Here is a 6,409-nt window from a genome sequence, read left to right on the forward strand (position 1 = left end):
CCCCCATCCCCCACTGCCTCTCGAGTACCCCAGTCCTTATCATCGCCCCCTTCCCCCATCCCCCACTGCCTCTCGAGTACCCCAGTCCTTATCATCACCCCCTTCCCCCCATCCCCCACTGCCTCTCGAGTACCCCAGTCCTTATCATCGCCCCCTTCCCCCATCCCCCACTGCCTCTCGAGTACCCCAGTCCTTATCATCGCCCCCTTCCCCCATCCCCCACTGCCTCTCGAGTACCCCAGTCCTTATCATCGGCCCCCTTCCCCCATCCCCCACTGCCTCTCGAGTACCCCAGTCCTTATCATCGCCCCTTCCCCCATCCCCCACTGCCTCTCGAGTACCCCAGTCCTTATCATCGCCCCCTTCCCCCATCCCCCACTGCCTCTCGAGTACCCCAGTCCTTATCATCGGCCCCCTTCCCCCATCCCCCACTGCCTCTCGAGTACCCCAGTCCTTATCATCGCCCCCTTCCCCCATCCCCCCACTGCCTCTCGAGTACCCCAGTCCTTATCATCGCCCCCTTCCCCCATCCCCCACTGCCTCTCGAGTACCCCAGTCCTTATCATCGCCCCCTTCCCCCATCCCCCACTGCCTCTCGAGTACCCCAGTCCTTATCATCGCCCCTTCCCCCATCCCCCACTGCCTCTCGAGTACCCCAGTCCTTATCATCGCCCCCTTCCCCCATCCCCCACTGCCTCTCGAGTACCCCAGTCCTTATCATCGCCCCCTTCCCCCATCCCCCACTGCCTCTCGAGTACCCCAGTCCTTATCATCTCCCCCTTCCCCCATCCCCCACTGCCTCTCGAGTACCCCAGTCCTTATCATCGCCCCCTTCCCCCATCCCCCACTGCCTCTCGAGTACCCCAGTCCTTATCATCGCCCCCTTCCCCCATCCCCCACTGCCTCTCGAGTACCCCAGTCCTTATCATCGCCCCTTCCCCCATCCCCCACTGCCTCTCGAGTACCCCAGTCCTTATCATCGCCCCCTTCCCCCATCCCCCACTGCCTCTCGAGTACCCCAGTCCTTATCATCGCCCCCTTCCCCCATCCCCCACTGCCTCTCGAGTACCCCAGTCCTTATCATCGCCCCCTTCCCCCATCCCCCACTGCCTCTCGAGTACCCCAGTCCTTATCATCGCCCCCTTCCCCCATCCCCCACTGCCTCTCGAGTACCCCAGTCCTTATCATCGCCCCCTCCCCCATCCCCCACTGCCTCTCGAGTACCCCAGTCCTTATCATCGCCCCCTCCCCCATCCCCCACTGCCTCTCGAGTACCCAGTCCTTATCATCGCCCCCTTCCCCCATCCCCCACTGCCTCTCGAGTACCCCAGTCCTTATCATCGCCCCCTTCCCCCATCCCCCACTGCCTCTCGAGTACCCCAGTCCTTATCATCGCCCCCTTCCCCATCCCCCACTGCCTCTCGAGTACCCCAGTCCTTATCATCGCCCCCTTCCCCATCCCCCACTGCCTCTCGAGTACCCCAGTCCTTATCATCGCCCCCTTCCCCCATCCCCCACTGCCTCTCGAGTACCCCAGTCCTTATCATCGCCCCCTTCCCCCATCCCCCACTGCCTCTCGAGTACCCCAGTCCTTATCATCGCCCCCTTCCCCCATCCCCCACTGCCTCTCGAGTACCCCAGTCCTTATCATCGCCCCTTCCCCATCCCCCACTGCCTCTCGAGTACCCCAGTCCTTATCATCGCCCCCTTCCCCCATCCCCCACTGCCTCTCGAGTACCCCAGTCCTTATCATCGCCCCCTTCCCCCATCCCCCACTGCCTCTCGAGTACCCCAGTCCTTATCATCGCCCCCTTCCCCCATCCCCCACTGCCTCTCGAGTACCCCAGTCCTTATCATCGCCCCCTTCCCCCATCCCCCACTGCCTCTCGAGTACCCCAGTCCTTATCATCGCCCCCTTCCCCCATCCCCCACTGCCTCTCGAGTACCCCAGTCCTTATCATCGCCCCCTTCCCCCATCCCCCACTGCCTCTCGAGTACCCCAGTCCTTATCATCGCCCCCTTCCCCCATCCCCCACTGCCTCTCGAGTACCCCAGTCCTTATCATCGCCCCCTTCCCCCATCCCCCACTGCCTCTCGAGTACCCCAGTCCTTATCATCGCCCCCTTCCCCCATCCCCCACTGCCTCTCGAGTACCCCAGTCCTTATCATCGCCCCCTTCCCCCATCCCCCACTGCCTCTCGAGTACCCCAGTCCTTATCATCGCCCCCTTCCCCCATCCCCCACTGCCTCTCGAGTACCCCAGTCCTTATCATCACCCCCTTCCCCCATCCCCCACTGCCTCTCGAGTACCCCAGTCCTTATCATCGCCCCCTTCCCCCATCCCCCACTGCCTCTCGAGTACCCCAGTCCTTATCATCGCCCCCTTCCCCCATCCCCCACTGCCTCTCGAGTACCCCAGTCCTTATCATCTCCCCCTTCCCCCATCCCCCACTGCCTCTCGAGTACCCCAGTCCTTATCATCGCCCCCTTCCCCCATCCCCCACTGCCTCTCGAGTACCCCAGTCCTTATCATCGCCCCCTTCCCCCATCCCCCACTGCCTCTCGAGTACCCCAGTCCTTATCATCGCCCCCTCCCCCATCCCCCACTGCCTCTCGAGTACCCCAGTCCTTATCATCGCCCCTTCCCCCATCCCCCACTGCCTCTCGAGTACCCCAGTCCTTATCATCGCCCCCTCCCCCATCCCCCACTGCCTCTCGAGTACCCCAGTCCTTATCATCGCCCCCTTCCCCCATCCCCCACTGCCTCTCGAGTACCCCAGTCCTTATCATCGCCCCCTTCCCCCATCCCCCACTGCCTCTCGAGTACCCCAGTCCTTATCATCGCCCCCTTCCCCATCCCCCACTGCCTCTCGAGTACCCCAGTCCTTATCATCGCCCCCTTCCCCCATCCCCCACTGCCTCTCGAGTACCCCAGTCCTTATCATCGCCCCTTCCCCATCCCCACTGCCTCTCGAGTACCCCAGTCCTTATCATCGCCCCCTTCCCCATCCCCCACTGCCTCTCGAGTACCCCAGTCCTTATCATCGCCCCCTTCCCCCATCCCCCACTGCCTCTCGAGTACCCCAGTCCTTATCATCGCCCCTTCCCCATCCCCCACTGCCTCTCGAGTACCCCAGTCCTTATCATCGCCCCCTTCCCCATCCCCCACTGCCTCTCGAGCTCCCCAGTCCTTATCATCGCCCCCTTCCCCCATCCCCCACTGCCTCTCGAGTACCCCAGTCCTTATCATCGCCCCCTCCCCCATCCCCCACTGCCTCTCGAGTACCCCAGTCCTTATCATCGCCCGCTTCCCCCATCCCCCACTGCCTCTCGAGTACCCCAGTCCTTATCATCGCCCCCTTCCCCCATCCCCCACTGCCTCTCGAGTACCCCAGTCCTTATCATCACCCCCTTCCCCCATCCCCCACTGCCTCTCGAGTACCCCAGTCCTTATCATCGCCCCCTTCCCCATCCCCCACTGCCTCTCGAGTACCCCAGTCCTTATCATCGCCCCCTCCCCCCATCCCCCACTGCCTCTCGAGTACCCCAGTCCTTATCATCGCCCCCTCCCCCCATCCCCCACTGCCTCTCGAGTACCCCAGTCCTTATCATCGCCCCCTTCCCCCATCCCCCACTGCCTCTCGAGTACCCCAGTCCTTATCATCGCCCCCTTCCCCCATCCCCCACTGCCTCTCGAGTACCCCAGTCCTTATCATCGCCCCTTCCCCCATCCCCCACTGCCTCTCGAGTACCCCAGTCCTTATCATCGCCCCTTCCCCATCCCCCACTGCCTCTCGAGTACCCCAGTCCTTATCATCGCCCCCTTCCCCCATCCCCCACTGCCTCTCGAGTACCCCAGTCCTTATCATCGCCCCCTTCCCCCATCCCCCACTGCCTCTCGAGTACCCCAGTCCTTATCATCTCCCCTTCCCCATCCCCCACTGCCTCTCGAGTACCCCAGTCCATATCATCGCCCCCTTCCCCCATCCCCCACTGCCTCTCGAGTACCCCAGTCCCTTATCATCGCCCCCTTCCCCCATCCCCCACTGCCTCTCGAGTACCCCAGTCCTTATCATCGCCCCCTTCCCCCATCCCCCACTGCCTCTCGAGTACCCCAGTCCTTATCATCGCCCCCTCCCCCCATCCCCCACTGCCTCTCGAGTACCCCAGTCCTTATCATCGCCCCCTTCCCCCATCCCCCACTGCCTCTCGAGTACCCCAGTCCTTATCATCGCCCCCTTCCCCCATCCCCCACTGCCTCTCGAGTACCCCAGTCCTTATCATCGCCCCCTCCCCCCATCCCCCACTGCCTCTCGAGTACCCCAGTCCTTATCATCGCCCCTTCCCCCATCCCCCACTGCCTCTCGAGTACCCCAGTCCTTATCATCACCCCCTTCCCCATCCCCCACTGCCTCTCGAGTACCCCAGTCCTTATCATCGCCCCCTTCCCCCATCCCCCACTGCCTCTCGAGTACCCCAGTCCTTATCATCGCCCCCTCCCCATCCCCCACTGCCTCTCGAGTACCCCAGTCCTCATCATCACCCCCTTCCCCCATCCCCCACTGCCTCTCGAGTACCCCAGTCCTTATCATCACCCCCTTCCCCCATCCCCCACTGCCTCTCGAGTACCCCAGTCCTTGTCATCGCCCCCTCCCCATCCCCCACTGCCTCTCGAGTACCCCAGTCCTCATCATCACCCCCTTCCCCCATCCCCCACTGCCTCTCGAGTACCCCAGTCCTCATCATCACCCCCTTCCCCCATCCCCCCACTGCCTCTCGAGTACCCCAGTCCTCATCATCACCCCCTTCCCCCATCCCCCACTGCCTCTCGAGTACCCCAGTCCTTATCATCACCCCCTTCCCCCATCCCCCACTGCCTCTCGAGTACCCCAGTCCTTATCATCACCCCCTTCCCCCATCCCCCACTGCCTCTCGAGTACCCCAGTCCTTATCATCACCCCCTTCCCCCATCCCCCACTGCCTCTCGAGTACCCCAGTCCTTATCATCGCCCCCTTCCCCCATCCCCCACTGCCTCTCGAGTACCCCAGTCCTTATCATCGCCCCCTCCCCCCATCCCCCACTGCCTCTCGAGTACCCCAGTCCTTATCATCGCCCCTTCCCCCATCCCCCACTGCCTCTCGAGTACCCCAGTCCTTATCATCGCCCCCTTCCCCCATCCCCCACGGCCTCTTGAGTACCCCAGTCCTTATCATCGCCCCTTCCCCCATCCCCCACTGCCTCTCGAGTACCCCAGTCCTTATCATCACCCCCTTCCCCCATCCCCCACTGCCTCTCGAGTACCCCAGTCCTTATCATCGCCCCCTTCCCCCATCCCCCACTGCCTCTCGAGTACCCCAGTCCTTATCATCTCCCCCTTCCCCCATCCCCCACTGCCTCTCGAGTACCCCAGTCCTTATCATCACCCCCTTCCCCCATCCCCCACTGCCTCTCGAGTACCCCAGTCCTTATCATCGCCCCCTTCCCCCATCCACCACTGCCTCTCGAGTACCCCAGTCCTTATCATCGCCCCCTCCCCCATCCCCCACTGCCTCTCGAGTACCCCAGTCCTTATCATCGCCCCCTTCCCCCATCCCCCACTGCCTCTCGAGTACCCCAGTCCTTATCATCGCCCCCTTCCCCATCCCCCACTGCCTCTCGAGTACCCCAGTCCTTATCATCGCCCCCTCCCCCCATCCCCCACTGCCTCTCGAGTACCCCAGTCCTTATCATCGCCCCCTTCCCCCATTGCCTCTCGAGTACCCCAGTCCTTATCATCACCCCCTTCCCCCATCCCCCACTGCCTCTCGAGTACCCCAGTCCTTATCATCGCCCCCTTCCCCCATCCCCCACTGCCTCTCGAGTACCCCAGTCCTTATCATCGCCCCCTTCCCCATCCCCCACTGCCTCTCGAGTACCCCAGTCCTTATCATCGCCCCCTCCCCCCATCCCCCACTGCCTCTCGAGTACCCCAGTCCTTATCATCGTCCCCTTCCCCCATCCCCCACTGCCTCTCGAGTACCCCAGTCCTTATCATCGCCCCCTTCCCCCATCCCCCACTGCCTCTCGAGTACCCCAGTCCTTATCATCGCCCCCTTCCCCCATCCCCCACTGCCTCTCGAGTACCCCAGTCCTTATCATCGCCCCCTCCCCCCATCCCCCACTGCCTCTCGAGTACCCCAGTCCTTATCATCGCCCCCTTCCCCCATCCCCCACTGCCTCTCGAGTACCCCAGTCCTTATCATCGCCCCTTCCCCCCATCCCCCACTGCCTCTCGAGTACCCCAGTCCTTATCATCGCCCCTCCCCCCATCCCCCACTGCCTCTCGAGTACCCCAGTCCTTATCATCGCCCCCTTCCCCCATCCCCCACTGCCTCTCGAGTACCCCAGTCCTTATCATCGCCCCCTCCC

The sequence above is a fragment of the Somniosus microcephalus genome, chromosome 1, assembly GCF_052327205.1.
Source record: "Somniosus microcephalus isolate GS21.2 chromosome 1, FLI_Smic_1.0, whole genome shotgun sequence".
NCBI lineage: Eukaryota > Metazoa > Chordata > Chondrichthyes > Squaliformes > Somniosidae > Somniosus > Somniosus microcephalus.